Below are 19,220 nucleotides of genomic sequence, written 5' to 3' on the forward strand. Positions count from 1 at the left end.
TAGCTGCCATCAGTTTGGCAAACAATAGGTGTGCCAGTGCCTGAGCTGTTTCTGGATGATCCAGAGGATTTTGTTTTCCTATTGACATGCCTGTTCTTCATCTCTTCTGGTCTGCCTTTCTGCCTCCACTCTCCGTATCCACCATTGGAGCTCTCATATCCACCTCCTCTGGCAAAGCCAACCCCTGCCAGGCACTCACTGCTTGGTGTGCTTCCCTCAAAAAGCATTTTTCCATAGGGGATGCACAAATTGTGTTGTTTTATATCCCATTGTCACTGCAGCCACAGGCATTTGCCTGCACATGTCCCCTATCAAGGGATGGAAATGCGTTTCCTCATGCATCTGCTTGCAGCCACATACATTCTGCCTGCTGGAGCTGTGCCTGTGGAAGAGGGCAAAGTGATGCTGCCTGCATCTTGGTGCTTATTGTGAGACTGTGTGGCAGGGGATGCAAGCTGCGATCAGGCTGGAAATTCCATTATTAAGTCTGTAACGAAAATATCACCTTAGGCTCCATTTGATGGTCAAACTATATTTCACAGCACACACAGAGCATCTCATAGCAAGAGGAATGTAGGTACCAAACCACTCTGCAATTGGTGTGTCACACACTGTGGCCAGTTGGACAACGGCTGGAAAACCTGCTTAGTGCCACTGTGTCATTTGATGCTACGTGCTTCTGTATCTGGCCCATAAGCACATGCTGAAATTCCTGAGCATGTGCGTAAAGTTAAGTACTTAAATGCTTTGCTGAATAGGAATTTACTGAACATGTGCTTAAGTATCCTGCTGAATTACCGCATTAATCATTTTTACAGCTGACAAAATCACTGCCTCAGAAAAATATTCTCCAATTAGAATGAACAGGATTATTTCTTTCATTTGTGGGAAATAAGTGTGTTCCCAGTTGTACTGAATGAGTTCTGTTTTCTGTGATATTAGAAATCATTTTCCATAAGACTTCATATTGCTCAGGAGAAAACTTGAGAGATTTTGGTGATCTGGTCCCTGGCTTTGGGTTTATATTAAGAAAACATTGTAAGAAAAGATGTAATGGGCCAAAAATATGCACTTGCTTTCTTCACTGACTTCACCTAAGGGCAGAACTCGGGCCAGTGTGTATATTCATTAATCCTCTCTTGTGGGAGCTACTTCTTTCCATATCTGATTTTAATTTGTTTGTAGACACTGAATATAGTTCTTCATGTAGCACAGTGCTCCTTTTTCTTATTTCCTTTGCAATCTTTTTATAATAGAGTTCAAAACCAGAAAGAAATAAAAACCCAAACCAGCTAACCAACCTCTTTGTATGAGCAGCCAGTTAAATAGATAATAATGATAATTTTTCTGCTCTGCTAATGATGATAATACTGATATTTATAAATAACAAGTAGCTGGTCCCTGGATGAATAGAGTATTTTGCACTGTGGAGTTTATATCTGTATATGAAATGCTGCTTGGTAAAGGCAGGTGAGGGAAACTAAGCAAAGAATTGCTTTGTAACAAGGCACCCAGTAACAGCAGAGAGGAAATTCAGCCCAAGCCAGGAGCAGAACTCATCTCTTCAGTCAAAAAGCTGACAAACCTGTAATCTAAATATCCAACCCAGCAAAGACCAGACATCCAGGATTTTGGGTAGGTGAGCTTAAGTAGGTTGTCCAAACCAAGCCCAGGCAGCCTGGGGTATTTCCAATGCTGTGTAGGCTGCTAAGTAATCCCTGGTGTTCAGCATGTTTTATTTTATTTTATTAAGTCTGCAGAAGGGACTTTGAGAGTTGTTATCTTCAGGAGATACATTTACAGCTGCTTTGCTTCCTATATTATGTTTACATTTTGAACCTGTGTGCCTCAATATTACCTGTTGGTAAATCTGACTCTGTAATTATTGATTCTGAGGCTTGTGTTTGTTCACCAGACGAGGCTGGGGAAGAGGGAGGGCTCATCACAGAACACCATCTTCTCCAAGACCTTTAAAGGTGACTCACTCAGAAGCAAATGGCCCAAATTCCCCTCCAGAGCAAAGTACTGTACTGTACCTGCAGTGACATCCTCTGGGCTTGTTTACTGAGGCCAATTTAGGATGTGACCTTTGAGTTTCATTGCAGTAAATGCCTTGAAGTGTAGATAGAAACATTAGGTGTGTTGCATTTGCTTTCAGAGAATTTGCTACCAGGATAGGTACCAAATAGGGACCCAGTTGTGGACTGACCATCCAAAGTATGTGTGAGTGGTAAAGGTTGGTGTGGAGGTGGCTGGGGGAAGCTTAGGTGCCTGCTCTTGGCATTGCCTGTGAGTCTAACTTTGATCGTGGCTCCAAAACAGCTCTTACTGTGAACAAATCCAGGAGCGTCCCCTCCCTAGACACCATGTGAGTCCAGATTCACCACCCTAATCACAAGATCACAGTTTGTTATGCTTGTAGTCACTACCAGATCGAAACTAGACAATATTACCTTTTTAAACAAAACAATAAAGCAATAAAAGAACAATAAAACCAACATGCCAGATGTCTTTCCTATGTTAGATAACATAAAACTAAAGAACAGCCACATACATACACATTTTTCTATTTATTATTTTACTATCAGCTACAACTGCAAAATGTGATTGTCCATACCAGAAAAACCCCAACTCTTTGAATTGTGGTCGTTTGTAAATTTTATTTTCTTAGGCCTGTACATATTTCCTGAACAGCAGGGAAAAAGACCTTTTAGTTTGCTCTACTTGTTACTTTAATTTTTTCAGCAGCAACACCAACATGTGCATTGCCCTCCCTATGTACGTTTCTCTTGACATGTTTCATGTTACGGAGACTGTGTGAGACTTTGAGAGGTGTTATCTTTGATAGAGGAATTTATGGCCATTTTCCTATCTACCGTATGTTTGCATTTTGAATCTGTGTTGAACATTTGTTATACACACTTGTTGTGTCTTGTCTTAAATTAGATCATAAACATTTTGAGGCAGGAACCATGTCTTCCTGTATATTGCTTGTTTATTTAGGCCCCACTGTTATGGGGGTGGAAGTGGCTGAGGGTGATTGCAATAATAAAAATAATGCCACTAGAAATTGTTTTTCTTTTACAAAATAACATGCAACTCTTGTTATCAGAACATTTAGGAGAGTAAGGAGCATAGAAGAGATTGTAAAATAGTAATAATCTTTGCAAATTCTTTGACCCTTACTGTAAAGACAAGGGAAGAAAGAAGATTTATGTTTTGATTTACAGAAGGCCCTGGCAAACACATTCCCTTTCTTCCCGTAGAACCAGTTGCCAATAGCCAAATATTACTCATAGACTTGCATGTGCATCTAACAACAATTTTGAGTGATTACCCCTAATTGCCCTCTTTTAATATTCTGGTGAACAGAAAAATCTTCATTATAAGAACACACGGCTCGTAAATGAAAGGGATGAAAGCTCATGAAAGGACGGAGGCAGACCATACGTCATCCCACACCTAGGCACAACGGGATGCATTAAGGAAGCATTTATGGAGAGGCATTCCATCAAGTCAAGGTGTCAGAGGACATATGGTCTCTTTAGCCATTAACTCAGTGAATTTCCATACCTTTCCACCAGTCTGTATTAATCTAACTTTGTGACGGTCAGCCTTGTTTGATATCATTCAGGCTGTGCTCTTAAAATACCCACATACACATAGAAAATTCACAAAAGTAAATAAGCAAAAGTTGTCTGCTTGAACATGCTTTATGTGAAAGTGAGGTTAAAAAAAAATATTGGGTCATAAAGAAGAGTTTCCAGTAATTAAGGCAGAAATGTGGTCATGAATATTTAGGCATATCAATATAGATATCTACTTGACCCTCCTTGTTGACTGGAAAAAAATGTTAGGGTATGTCTTTGGTACCAATTTGTTTGGCATGTGTAGGTGTGCCCATCCATCTTAGCTATTAGTTGTGATCCCAATTATAAATCTGGGATGCTGGTAATTACTAATAAAATGTATAAGTATAGATGCCTTTGACAGATATTAGTGTGGGGAATGACAGAGTCAGCTTACATGTGAGGGATAGGAGTGACAACATTAAATCTTACTTCAAACTCTTGTCTCACAGATCCACTTGCAGCTTTATTCTCCTCAGTTGCTTTGGGGACCTATGAGAGAGGAGGAAGGAAGAGAGGGATCCCTATTTCTTTTTCAGAGCTTTCGATACTTTACACTGAACATATGTAGGAAGTTAAAATTTAGGTAAAGAAGTCTGTGCTAATCCTGAACTCAAAAGTGTATTTCTCTCTCCTTGGATCTATTGTCATCTCAGAAGATATCATGCAGACACCCTCAGCATCGAAAAGATGTTGAAAAATAGCTCAGACTAACTGGAAGTTACTGTTATTATCTTCTAAGATGGGCTCTGTTCTTATTTTTGGCATTTCTTAAGCTAGGCAACGATTATAGCCCAAAAACCTCTTTGACTTCTGTCAGAGGAAACTTGGTTGTAATGACATTGTGTTTTTCTTACAAATAATTGAAATAATGCTAAAAAATCTGAGAAGCCCTAATGCTGGGGGGAAAGGGAAGGAATTTGTGAAAGTGCTGGGTGGGAATAAGAAAGCTTTTAAGACAATCATTATAATAATACCATCATAATAATGCCTTTATCTTGAGAGGGAAAAAAAAAATAGAAAAAAGAAAATAATCAAGCAAGCAACCACCACCAAACCTGAGATTAAAACAATCTCTCTGAATTTTCAATTGTCATGAAGCACTGATGTTTGCTGGGGAAAAAAAGATAGTGAAAATATGTGTCTTGGTTTTATCATGACACCTCTTTTCACAGTACATTTCTCCTGTCCTGGGGCTTCACCCAGTCTCTCTGAGGAGTCTTGCTTCTTACTTGGACAGAGAGTTTTAAACACTGCTGTGCTTGGTAGTTTAAATTTGATAGTATTTTCATGAACATCTAGGAGCATTGCTGTAGTAGAGTGGGAAGATTCTCTGTATACATCTATTCCATTTTCCCAGCAGAGAAAATGCTGGCACGTCGCATAACTGTATACTTCCCAGCCCTCCAGTGTGGTCTGTGTTTAATATATGTAAAATCCCTAAAATGTTTGCACAAAGAATATTGCTATTCCCTGTACTGATGTTTATCAGGAAGTAAAGCCCAGTGGGCTGAAATTTGGAATGAAAAGTCAAATGAATGTAGACCCTTGACTTAGTCTAGATGCTATTGACACACTGGCCAGTGTTTTAGAATATATGCATTCAGAAGACCAAGCTATTAAAGAAAAATTCTCCATCCTGAAAAACAGGCTTATCACTGAATCAGGAATTGCCAGTAATGTCTCCTCTGGGATGCTCTTTTTTAAATTGCCTTTTGGGAGGCTTTTATGACTGCATCCACATCACTGCTGTGATTCAGAGCAGCGATGCAGTTTTGAAGCAAATCCCCCAGACTGTCCCATTTACTGTGCAGTGGCTTAGTTTCACAGAGCGGTTTTGCAGCACACAAGCTAGTGTCTGTTTGGACAAAGCTAAACTGGAAGCTTTGATCCAGGCATGTGCCAAATTTGCTTCAACTCCTACTGCGGAAATAAGGGGCCAAACCAATGACTAGACCTCCAGACGACTTGGAATTGCACACTGGGACATTTCAGTTCAGGGATCTGGCCTAAATCAAGTTTAAGACAATCTTGTCCCTTTACCTCTTCTGCAGTGCAGATTAAAGAAATCTCAACAGCAACTACTCCAAAATATTGATCAACTCCTTAGGCTGCACTGCATTGAGAAAGTAGTTGTAGCCTATGACATCTTGAAAGTATTCCAGGTTTACAAATGTTTTATGTGTTATGTTAGTTGTTTTTTTACTTCTCTGTTGCTTGGATATGGTGGAAATATTCTTAAATGAATCTGAAATGATCTGAATTTGTGCCCATTTTTTTTTTCCTTGCAAAATCTAAGATAATCTAGGGTGGTTGTTTTTTTCTCCCCCCCAAAAAACACCAATTGGGTGGTTTCAGACTTTTTTCTTTTTTGAAATTGCTATTTATTGACTTATGTAAAAGGTGGATGTACATTCCTACTCTCAAAAAGCATGGCAGGAAATTGCAAGAACTGTGAGAAATCTTCCACAATGCTTTATTCAGATTTTCATATTGCCTTGTGATTCTAAGTAGTCAGCTCCCAAGCCTACATTATGCCAGCGGGCACCAAAGCTTATGATCAAGTTTAAGCAAACTGTGATGTTTCTAGCTTTTGGTAGAACATGGTTGCTTTACAGGTTGTTTAAATTTTGATTTTTAATTTAGGTATTCATCTCTTTTGTATGTTTTTCTTCGTGTGCTTGGCCTCATTAACCCATCTAGTTGACCTGCATCATTCTCTTGTTGACAAAGATGGGCGTTATGAACCTTAAAATGTCATAAACACCTCTAAAATGTGACCCTACTTACATGAAGTGGGGAAGGTTTGACAGCATTACACCAGTCATCTGATAAGCTCAGGTCAGAAGTCTCCCAATTGCTCGCCTTTTGTTTGGGTGTCAAAAAGGCAAAAGCTTTTCATGTTTTTAATAAGCAAATTAACGAAATAGTTACAGTACATTGCATATATTAACTCTTAGGTAGCTGGCTTTCTTCAGAAGCCATCTTTCCAAAGGTCAGAGGCCATAAATGCAGTTTCAATTTTCCAGGAAACAAAGAGGACAGTATATTTCAGTAATCCTTTCCTGCATGTAGTTAAGATTCTTTTTCTCATTTTGGCTTACTTTCTAGAGGCATAGTAACACTTGCCAGCTAAGCCAGATGTAGCATTTCAACCAAAAAAATGCACCGGATGCACGTTCCAAGTTTGCCAATGGCTATGCATGAGGCTGGAATGTCAGAGCAGGAGCGGCGGATTAGGAAGATTGTGTTCATGTTACTCAAAGCAGAAGGAGCCCAGAAAATGTCTCTGGAATTTCACTGTTTCAGCCACTTTTTCTTCATAGATATAGTATGTTTGTCTGGTAACATTTTCATGCTCCTTTCCATTGCTCATTATAATTTCCTTATATTTTCAAGGAGCTGTACAGACAGTAACTAATCAGTCTTCATATACGTGCATCTACTGTAGTTTATGAAGTTTATTTTTTCTTTCTCATAAAGAGACAGAGACTTTTGCTTATCTAAGGGGACACTAACCAACAGCAAGCTTAAAGCTTAAAGTCTCCTGCTTCCTCTTCTGTGTTCCACACAAATCTATATTGTCTCAATTATTTTTTTTCAAGCAAATGCTAGTTCCATGTAAAATTCGTATAAGAATTGTAGTATTGGCTGGGAACAATCATCTGTCTGCCTGTTACTTTCCTGTGGGGTATCTGACCTGGAAGAACTTAAGCTCTGACTCATTTACTATGTCTGGGATGTAGCTCTTCTAGTTTGCCTTTTATACTCATTTAACTGTTATGTGGTGCCCACTGTCTAACACATCCCATTTTTCATCCTTAACCTCAAAAGCATGCAGCATATAAATGGGTGAGCACCTTCAGGTTCCCTTTGCAAGACAAGAAGGTAACTGAAAAGCCAAGGGAAGGTGCCTCCCACCAGGAGCTTTAACAGAAGGATTTTCACTGGCTTCCTGACTACATAGATATCTGAACTTCTATCCCCTAGTAATCTTCAGTCTTCATTTTAGCAGGTCTTTAGTTGATACATTTACTAAATACCTGTTTCAGTCAGGCTGTGTTTGAATGGATGAGCAAAGCCTTGTTGTTTGAAGTGTTTTTGCTGTCTGGAAATGCTTCTTTGATAGCCTCTGATGCTTTAATTCTAGAAATGCGATAATGCATACCAAAAATACAGTCTAAGGTGAGTTTTACTGAAATTCACTGGATGCTGTGAGTTTCTATGAGGCAGGTTGCTGGAAGCAATCAAAGCTCCTGAAATAAATTGACTTCTCAGACCTGTGGTCAGGGTAGAAAATCACCTCTTCTATTAAGCAAGCACAGTACTGATAAGAAGAGCTAAGTCAATAGAATATTGAAGGCAGAGGGAAAGGATATTCATTCTTTCATGTAACTAAAAGCCTAGAAACATCTTTAAACAGTGCTCATCATCTCATTTTGTACAGGATTTGCTCTTGACATCCAACACAGCAGCAACAGACTGCTTCTTTTGCAGTTTTTAACTTGTGCCTGCAGTGTTATACAAAGCAGCCCCACAAAGTGAGACGTGGCTGTAAACCACTGACTAAAACAAGCTCTTCCCGCAAAGGGCCTGAATTCTGACTGAATTCTGTGCTTTGAGAAGAAACTGCAGTTTGGGTCACACAGAAATACTTTATTTTCTAAGTTTCCAGCTATAGCACCATGCACAAATATTGTGTAATTTCCTAATTAACAGATATCTAAGTTACATAAAAGACATAAGAAATACAACTGCGAGGTTATTTTATCCCCCTTGCATTGGTTAGACTGCTTTCATTCTAAAATGAAATAAAAAAACACACAACACCACACACAGAAAACTGCCTTATTAACAAAAGCTATTAAAGTAATCTAAACATCACATTAAGCTTTGCTTGCGCAGCAGTAGACACAATAAGAAACACATATTGCAGTCATTTAGATGCAAGATAATTTACTATTTTTAAGATCTCATAGCATCCTTGCTCCAAATTCTTTTATTTTTTTCTGCTGTTTCTGAGTATTTCGTTTCCTTCCCCAGAAAAGCACAACCACTTTTCAGCTGAAAAGCCTCACCCAGAGCACATGTCAATGCTTTGCCATCAGACTGGGCGGTCATGTCAGTGGGGATCTTATAAGAGTTTAGCCTAAGCCTGGTTTGTTCAATATTCTCTAACCTCCAGGACAGTGCAATAAACCATTCCCTTATCAAGTTTGCAGATGACACCAAACTGCCAGGGTGTGAGCACTTTTGGAGCAGGATTAGAATTCAAAGTGACTCTGTTAAATTGGAGAAGTGACCTACAGTTCAATAGGCAAGTGGAAAGAGCTACAATAAAAAGTTAAAAAAAAAAAAAAAAATTAAATCAAAGATACTACTGGTGTTCTGCAGGGAAGAATCAAGGAGTTAGAGATAGGACACAAACTGCATGCAAGCCAATGCTACAAAGTAGCTTTTGCATCCTGAGTTGCAATGGGAATGCAACATGTATTTGCTCTCCTCTGGTAAGATTTTGGCTGCAGCTTTGAGTCCAGCGCTTCAAGACACAGAGAAATAGGAGAGAGTCCAGAGGACTGCAGCTGAAATGAAGAGAGATTTAGAAAACATGACCTATGAGGAAAGGTTGAAAGAACTTGGTTTGTTTAGTCTGGAAGGGAGAAGAGTGAGGAGGTACACGATAACAGACTTCAAATATTTAAATGTTTCTTATAAAGAGAAAGGGGATCAATTATTCATGTCCACGAAGAACTGGACAACAAATCAGGAAAGGGTTTAATTTGTAAGATGAGGACTCAAGTTAGAAAGCTTTCTGACCAAGCTGTTGAACATTAGCAGTTTCCACAGCCTCGCTGGGTATTAAGGGTTTGTAATAATGGGCTGAATGAACCTTGCAAGAGATGGTTTAGATCTGCTTCTTCCTCAAAGAAGTTCTTAGGATAAACAACTTCTTAAAGCATTTCCTGGACTTATTCCTATTGTGTGCAATACAGATCTGTAATATACACATCTCTATGTAATTATGCAAGTGCTAAATTCCTATCTGAAAGCATACCCGTTCTTTACTTACTTCTGCAGGTATGTGATGTAGTTAGTGATAGTGAGGAAATATCTGGGCTCTGCTATTTGCTAAAAGAGAATTGCTCAAGAGTTTTAAGAAACATTTGTCTAAATGCAGCCATGGAACATAAGAACTCATGCCTGACCTCATCTGACAGCTGCTATGGCCCTTATAAAGGGATTAACAACCTGGACATAAAACAAAGGTTATTGCCAGTCATTAAGGGGTGATAGCTCTCAGCACAATTAGGACACGTTACAAGTCTGCATGGGGTTATGCCTGAGTGGAGAGAAATAGGGTGATTTACCAAAGTGTGGGAAGAAGCCCTGATACCGTGATGAAGGGGATGCTTAGGCAAGGCTTGGGAACATCCTGAGAAAAACTAGAGCCCACATATGCTGGGGAACAATCTACTGCCAGCCCAGATCTGTGGCTGAGCAAGCAGGGGTTTCAGTAGCTTGAGTCTGCAAACTGGTATTTAGCAACTGTAACTATTCAGAGATGCATACAAGATACAAAATGATGATTATAATACAGGATAGGTATAAGGAACTAAAACTGTTGTAATAGTATTGGCTAGTTTTCATAGCAATTTAGAAGCGAGACCTTGTGATTCAATTATCAAAGAACGAGTTAGCTTATAAAATGTGAAATTCTTTTTATTAGTTGATTAATTATTTGCTTAAATTCTAAAAAAGTCATTATTTCTTCATGTTTAAGCTTTCACTTCTGTTGACTTCTTTTGTAGTGATTTTCTTAATTACCTCCAATAATTTGTATCAGCCAGAAACTCAGAATGCTTTTCACGGCTTTTGCATCTTCTCTCCCCTTTGTCTACTAGCCACACTGAGAGAACTCAGCCCTGTAGCGTATGGCATTTTGAGTCTCTATTATAAACATTAATTAAATAAACCTCTCCATTCTCCTAATAGCTAAATGAGCTCTCATAGTGCCCATGTTGTGGGTAGAGAAATGAAGGGTAGATTTGAACTGTGGGATTTGTGGATACTCTCAGCTCCTATGGCCCAGGTGCATGCCCTGGCCAGATCCCAAATCTGTGCTGGGTCAAAATCCAGGCTTTTTTCCCCCCCGAGGACCTTGGTTTCCTTAGGAAGGAGACCCGCGTGCTCAGACAGGGAGGGGTGGAGCATTGAGACCTGTGGGTTGCTCTGCAAAGCGTTATCCCCACAGTCTAGACGTAACCAAGGTGTGTAATAGGTCTGGGGGAGCCTTCTGGTGCTTTTGTATTAAAGGTGGGAACAGATAAAAAAAGTATTTCCAGGCTTCTGTGTCACATACTTCCTCCCATTATTTAACTATCAAGATGACCAAACCAGTTTTGCACATTGAATGAGTCCAATGCAAACAAGATTTTTCCCCCAATTTTCATCAGCTTCAAAATGTTTTATTTTTAGAGGTCTATAAAGGTGAACATACAATTCAAGTAAAACCACAGCGGTGGCTGCATAGAATAATAGTCTTATTTCATTTTGGAGCAGAGCTTGGAAAATGTGGCCTAGTAAAAAAGTGCAGCATGCTCTCCCCCCCCCAACTTTCTGGCTACTTTCAATGAAGATCACAAATGGCGAGCACTTTTCAAGCCTATCTACTCCCTGTGCAGTAGGAACAAGCTGGAAGACAGCTTTTGAAACAGCATCTAAGTCACATGCGTCTTGAGGTTGCCAACTGTACATTTTTCTTTTACAAACTTAAGCATATTTTAGCAACTAAATGCTGTTTTTCTATGATGAAATGTTGATTTGTCAGCCTGTGGACAATTGTAGTATTTGGTCAAGTGGCACTGTACCAGTTAATGCAATTCAGTCAGTGTGCAGGGATCCTGCCCATCAACTTAAAAGGCCTTATTCTATTCCAACAGCTGTTTTTAAGGCACTTTTGCAAAGTATTGAAGGCAACTGTAAGGAGGAAACTATGAAGGTCTATTTGTTATCACCTTGCAAATAGGTGCTTAGTTCTCAGGAGAAGATGCTATGTTCTTTGTACATGTCCAGAGGAAGGGAAAAGATTATAGCAAATATTCTGAATTTGCTAGAAATACTATCCTAAGTGCAAATCAAAGTGGCAAAATGCTGCAGAGCCTTGCCATAAAGAGTCTCTCTTTGTCTGACAGCACACCTGCCCTTTCACACTCCTTTTTAAGGAGTTTTTTTTTAAACCATTTTTACCATCTTGTGCTTTAGTACTGGCCTACTGAATTGATAGTGGTCAAGAAAGGAACAGATCCAGTGAAACCATAGAGCATCATTTCACTGGCCTTTGAAGCGTTGGGTTTGTCCTGTTCTCGCAGTTTCAGAAGGGCAGAAGAGCACTTCAACACGTGATAACAGCTAAACGTGTGCTTAAGTGCTTTTCTGAATCGGGGCCCGTATAAGGAAGCACTTCTAGCAAATGTTTCCAGCTACTTCAAATAATGGCTAACTTTTCCAGATATTAAATTTGCTCTAAAATATATAAGCAGAACGCCTTCCAATGTTGAAAAGCCTCACTGGATTCTTCACTTCAAACAATTGTTTGGAGGTTTACTCTGTTATTGATATAAGGATTGATTCAAATTGCAAAAGAAAAAATGTGTTTATGCAAATATTAAGTGCTTGAAAACTACACCACAGCTGTTTAGCTTTTGGATGAGAGCCTTGGCTTGTTGTGTAAGATACATCAGCATCTATGAGACATAGAAAACATCTTTTGTTCCATGGTTATTTTAGTGGAAATACATGCTCTGAAACCTTCTCTTCCAGAACAAATTCAGATTTCTCTGCATTTAACACTGAAAAAAAGTATGAAAAGCTTGTTGGCATACATACCCCTTGTCAAAATAAGTCTAGAATGAAACAGAGACACTGAGGAACAACAGTTTTGTGGTGACTTGTGACCTTAAAATTTTGCAGCATGGGTTCGTATCCTAACTGGGGGGAAATCTACAACCACAGTGAGTTCAGCCTGCCCATAAGAGGTGATTGTCTGGTGCAACAAGTACCACTGGATGTTTTGTTGTGTGTGAAAACATTATAGATAAGAAAGGGAAGCTTCTTATGTTACTTTTTGTCTTTTGTTGTGTTAGCTTCAGACCATGCATCATCTCTAATGAGCTTGATAAAGCATAGCAAGGAAAATGTGCCATAATTCATCATGATTTCCATTTCAAAAGTGACAGTCAGCTTCAGAAAATAGTCCATTTTGCAACAAAAGAGAACCGACAAATGATAGTGGAAACAATATTGTCAAATGAAAACTTAGTCCCCTCAGATCCCACTGCTGTTATGGAATAGTGGGCTTGGAATTGCCAACAGTACCTGCAGATCCCCTCTGGTTCATCTTGTAAAGAGAATATTTAATTTTTCTAAGTTTTTCCACCTCAAACAAAATGAAAACAAACCCACAAAACCCAAAAAGCAAACAGAACCCCCAAATTTTATTGAGTAATAAGAGCTGCTATTTAGAGAAAAGCAGGGATAGCATTTTAAATTGTTGGAAAGTATAACATCAGATTTAATACTTTCCCATTTAGAAGCTATGGCCCATGCTAAAATGGGAGGTATAAATAAACTGCTTTCAATAACCATAAAGGAGCAATCTGTATGTTTTGGGGAACTTCTGGGGAATTTTTATTTCTTTGAGTGAGTAACCAAACTATATATATATATGTGTGTGTGTGTGATGGCTGCAGTCCCCTTTTAGAAATCAGACTGTATTCTTTCCTGCTATAACACTCAGTCCTCATCATTTATACATCTTAACTTTAATCTTTAACTTCATTTCATAGAGATGTGATGACCAGAGACTGTCATATAACAATTCAAATGACTGCTACCAGAACTGGGTATGAAGGTTTTAGATAGTGGCAAAGATGACTTTTGCAAGTTAGAAGACAGATCATCAGCCTGTCCAGGATGGTCTTGTGGGCTGTGCTGCTGTATCCCAGGTGAAATTGCCAATGAACTGGGAGATGCTGTCTCTGAAAAAGGCAGGATGCTGCTCTCTTGGGATACCATTGCTAAGGAATTGAGAAGTCACATCCCACCTTATCTGGGCTCACAGGTCATATCTGTGTTTCCTTGTCTGAAACAGATAAGAGTAATCATGGTCTCTGATGTTATCTCTGCTGAAGACAGAGCAGGCATCCATTTTCTGTGAATACTTTAAAATACCCAATTAAAATAAACTGTTTGGAAAACACTAGTTTTTTACTAGTTGATTGATGATCTAGAGAATCATTACAGAAATGGAAGAAACAGCAACTACTAGTGTCAAAATGAATTTATGTGAACCTTCTAATGAAAATTTCTCCAAAAATTATACTCGGGATCATTCTTATGCAGTAGTTAATTAACACGTGGAACTCATTGCCACAAAATACAGTATCTTTGAGGCATGAGTTTAGCAGGATTAAAGGGATTTATTAAACACTTATATGGATAATGAGACCATCCGCAGTTACATTACACAGGATGAAACCATACATTAGGGATATAAACAATTATGCTTCAGGACACAAGCCAACTACTGACTAATAGAGTTAAGGAGGAAATTCATTCCATAGTTATCCAGGATTTTATGCACCTTTTCTAAAAGTTCTAGTACTGGCACTGTCATGAATGAGCTACTGCCTCACAGGAAATGTTGGAATACAGGAAAAAATAATGAAATTATGATTTTATTATAGTTTCATTTGTGTCTAAAGATATTGTCATATTGCCCCCCCTGTCCTTAATAGTGACAAATACAGTCTTTTATGGAAAAAAATACTGGAGTCTGAGAGGCAGTTAATCCAGAACTTACTGAAACTAATGAAACAGGTGTCTTGCCTCCTCCCATGCATTAATTGAATATCTTCAGTTGTCTGTATCTTTTTAGAAGGAGGATAATGAACCAAGGGCATTACTGTAGCTGGTGCTACACCTTCTATTTGCATAACGGCATTATAATGTGCTCAGTGCTAGTTTATGAAGTTTTATTTTTCTGCCCTGACACAGTACTGTTTTAATGGTCCTGTGACAATAAACTCACACTATGTTTTCTAAAACACTAGCTTGCATTAACCAGTAATACATTATCTGTAAAGGGCTTTGCCATAATTTGGATCTCTAAGTAGTAGTAGTACTGATGCATCAAACTTTTTATGTGCTATATACACAGGCCGGTGCTGTGCAGCACATGCACTGGACACAGTGGGGACTGTCAGATACTGTAGAACTTGTGGATATACTTAACAAATACCCAACACTCTTAAATTTCTTCTATGGTAAGTAACATAGATGTAAAAATTGGTTACATCTGGGCAAACTGAGTACCATTGCAGCTTCTCAGTGGTTTTCTTCAGTGTCTTTGGATTGATGAACTCTTGGTCTTCTCTCTTTGTGTTACAGGGGATTATAATGCCTCAAGTGGTGTATCAGTATGTATGAACAGAGGGCTGTGGAAAGGATGCATAGCCACAGAAGTCTATGCACCTATATCTCTGGGGCCAGAGTTAAAATCACTGAAGGCAGTGGAGAGACTCTAGGGACCTCTTTTATCAAGCAGGAAATGCAACTATGACTTGTATTAAAGACAAAAAGCAATAATAAATAGGAAAACAATAAGAGCAGCAGGTGTTCAGCATCTTTGAAAGGCAGAATAGCAAACTTTTATGTGATAGCAGAGATTCTCTGCAATGAAACTGAAGTCTGTCAACATCCAGATATGTTTCACACTGTATGTTTGGCATCACGACAGGTGGTTACTGCCAGATATACCAATGAAGAATATTCCAGATTTTTTAGCTATTGCACGAAGTCTTTCCACTGAATGAATTGGCTGCATTTGGCAGCAGTCATTTGGTAAATAAAAAATGATCTAGAGTTCATAACTATTGTAGCCCTAAAAGGCTGGCTGAATAACATTGTTTTTCAGCGGTGACATTCTTCACCTAGAAGGGAAGTCCCAGAGAAAACAGGACTAGAAAAAGAAAGAAAGAAAGCCCTGACAGTCCATAAATCTGGAAATGTTGAATGAAATGGTTAAATAAGTAGGAAGTTGATTATTAAAAAAGTCCTTTAACAACCTGTTTACATTTAAAGTAGAGGGCTAAGAAATGAGGTAAAGCTTCCTCATGAAGATCAGTTTGGTACAACCACTGCGTTAATGTCTTGGGGATTGAATGTGTATACCCAAGGGCTCATTTTTTTTGTACTCTGCTTGGTCTTTAACCTTCTGATTTTCCACTGTGTTGCACAGCCCCAGTGGACAACTTCAGGCTGTTTTTAACCTACAGATACAGCTTTGGTTAAGAACAAGGTTTTGAACTGCAATATAATTTGATTTTTTTTAAACACGACCCTTTTTCTCTGCAAATTTGCTGACTGCTTGAAAACAGAAACTGTTTGAGGGAAGATCAATTTGGATGGTTTTCCCACTTTGATAAGAATCTGCAGAGAAAAAAAATAATAATAATGAAATTGCCAGCACATTCCTTTCTGCCATTTTTAAGAGAAAAGCAGCCCAATGCGAGCACCAACACAAACAGCTCACAGTGACTCAATAGCTGTTGTGAGGGATCGCTTCCTGTTCCTTCTCTTCTTACAAACCCCCAAACTTACATTTCTGTTTTTTTCTTCTGTTTTATCATTTCAGACCCATTTTCCACCTAAGAGCTTCACCTGTGCATCACAACCAAAGTGAAGGCTCTGCTCTGGGCAGCTTTAGGTTATATTTGCAGTATATTTCTGCCCTTGGAGCATCTTTTGTGATTCTTTTAACTAAGTGCTTACATATATGAGCTAACAATCACAATTTGTTAGAACTTATTTCCAAAGGCATTACAGACTGTTAAAAATAATAATCCACAGTATCAATTTATGCTGATGATTTTCCAGCCCTATAAATCCAGGGACAGAAAAGATAACAGCATGTTTCTCTTACCATTCTAAGACCCAGCTTTAAGGGAAACTTGTTTTTCTAGCCTGCAGCTTCCCCCTTTGCTCCAACAGATGGGGTTGAACTGGTGGAGCCTTATTGGTGTTTATTTCAGGCATTAAGTAACCTTGGGGAAGCCTTTTTTTTCCCTTCTGCCGTCCTTTCGTCTGTTCACAAAGCAGGTTTCAGGTTTGGGCCTGCTGGTTGAGGGGAACGCTTAGCTCGCCTATTTAAAACACAACTGGATTTTGCTATTCAAATGTAGGAAACCTAATTACACATTGGTAAATTCTCTTCAGTCTACCAAACACAGAAAAAAAACAGTGACAGAAACTGAAAGGCCAAAAAAGAGAAAAGAGTCCCTAAGACCTAATGAATCCAAACTAAACACCTCTCCACAGAAATGTCAAACATTTCTCTTAGCACAAAACAAGGCTTAAAGAATTCCCTGCTTTTGTCTCTGGGCTAATTCCTTAAGCAGAGAGGGGGATTTTCTTCTGGGAGTGTTATTTCACAAAGAACTAAACAGCAAATAAACAAAAGACTCTCAAAGAGTGAGAGAGTATAAATAAAATTCATGACTCCTTAAAGAGTTTACACTGAAAGAATGTGGGGGATTATTTACAATTAAAGCATAGTCTGCGGAATACAGTTATTATTGCAAAAATGAATAAGAGGGTATTTCAGTTAGTTCACAATAAGGGTGCACCTGGGTCTTCTCCATGTGATAAAGATGGAGAAAACTCCTTTGCCCTCAGAACCATCTCTTTGGTCACTTTAGCAAACTCTTTTTCCTACCCCAGGCTGGATAATCCAACTGAGAAACTTGTTTATGAAGTTACAGATTATGCGTGTTGTAGAGGCAGAAAGTGCCAGGAGGACAAAAAACAGAGAGAGCAAATCAGGAAAGCTGAAAAGGAATCAAACAAATACGAGTTTCCTCTGTTTCCCATGCAAAATATGCTTCAAATCCCCACCCCCCCTCAGCCAGTGCAGAGATGAAGAAAAACTTGCTACAAAAAGAAGTGTTTTTATCCTTGAGGCCTGGCAAAAAGCAAGTTTTTGGTACAGTGGAAAGAAACAGGAAAGGAAGAGAAAGTTTGAGGGAATCTCCCTTCTTCCTAGCCAGGCGGAACATGAAACAATGGAGAGGGTTAATAATGGAGACAAGGTTAGCTGAGGGATAAGATGAACGTGGAACAAATACAAGATTTCACTTCCAATAAATTAGGCAGACACAAATGAATGGTTATTAAGATAAAGAAGCATAGGTTGAAGAAGTCACTTGATTATAAATTATAGAGCAATTAGTCCTCTTTTCAGTGTATTTTTTTTTTTTTTTGTCCTACGCATTTTGTATGCTACAGCAAGTGTGTCATAAAACAGTGCTGATAATGATGTTGTTGAAAGGCAAGGTACAGCAGCCAAAACCCATAGATATATATGCATGTGTTAATAGGGTTGTGAATGATGTATGGGTGCATGTATCCATAGGGCTGTACGCATTTCCACGTCCGTGCATCTGTGTGGGTGTACATGCATGTCTGCCTACAGCATAAATATCACTAGGCACATCCATGTGCAGCCCTATTAATTCTTTAGAGAAGTGATATATTAATATAAATTAAAAAAGAAATCTATATGAGTGTCATGGAACGCACTTTATCCATCTATCCGTCTATATTATGTCTCTCTGTCATGTTAAAAAGAAAGCCTTATAAGAAAGGTTAGGCCTTGGAGACTTATTTCATGTGCCTGAGTGACAGAGACAGAGTTTAAAGCTTTGCTGAATTTGCAGCAAAGTTTTGATTGAGTCTTATCCTGCCATGCCTGTCTGGCAAAATATCTGAAACATTTGGCTACACACGATTAAATGAACAGTATTTATTTTTAGCATCTGCTGCCCATGACTCAAACTTTGCTACTAAGAAAATTCAGCTCTATGGAAAAGAATTTGAATTCCAGCTGGGCAGTTTTCAAAATAAGATGAAAAGTTAAGCAGGCAATTGGTGTGTATTTAGGGCTCAAAACACCTTGCCTTCTAAGAAGTCTTGAAGGAGTTAATCCCTTCTCAAGATAATCCACTAAAGAGCATCCTTCATTATGATGTTAAAAGCAAGGATCAGTGCAGGGGGAGTCTAACAATAGGACAGGGGTGCTTTTCAATCCCCATCACATTCTTCCCAGGTTAGAAACAGAAACTGCAGTTATTCCAGCCGAAAAAGAGGACGGGTTTCTCTCTTGGTGTTAAATATGCAGATTTAAAAAGGGAGGGGGAGGGAGGGTAGAGGGGGGGAAGGCAATTGCTAATCCATTGCATTAACTAAACTCTCTTACTGGGTGTTTTTCTGCCAGTCTTTCTAACTTTTCTGACAACGTGGTGGATGTGGAAGAGCTGCATCAAAATAATTCACAACTCTGCCAGAGATCAAAAGAACTTTTGATAAGAGGTTTATAAATAATTTCCTGGTAGTAACATGTGAGTAGAGAAAACCTAAAGCAAATTGGTTCAACTTCACCAAATGAAAGGACACCACATTGCTTTGCTCTGGGCAGGGATCTGACTTCTGATGAAACATAGACCAAGCTGCTTGGTGCTGATTTGTGTTCATTTT

Source organism: Coturnix japonica, chromosome 14 (assembly GCF_054131305.1).
Source record: "Coturnix japonica strain WE chromosome 14, WE-NBRP24, whole genome shotgun sequence".
In the NCBI taxonomy this organism is placed as follows: Eukaryota; Metazoa; Chordata; class Aves; order Galliformes; family Phasianidae; genus Coturnix; species Coturnix japonica.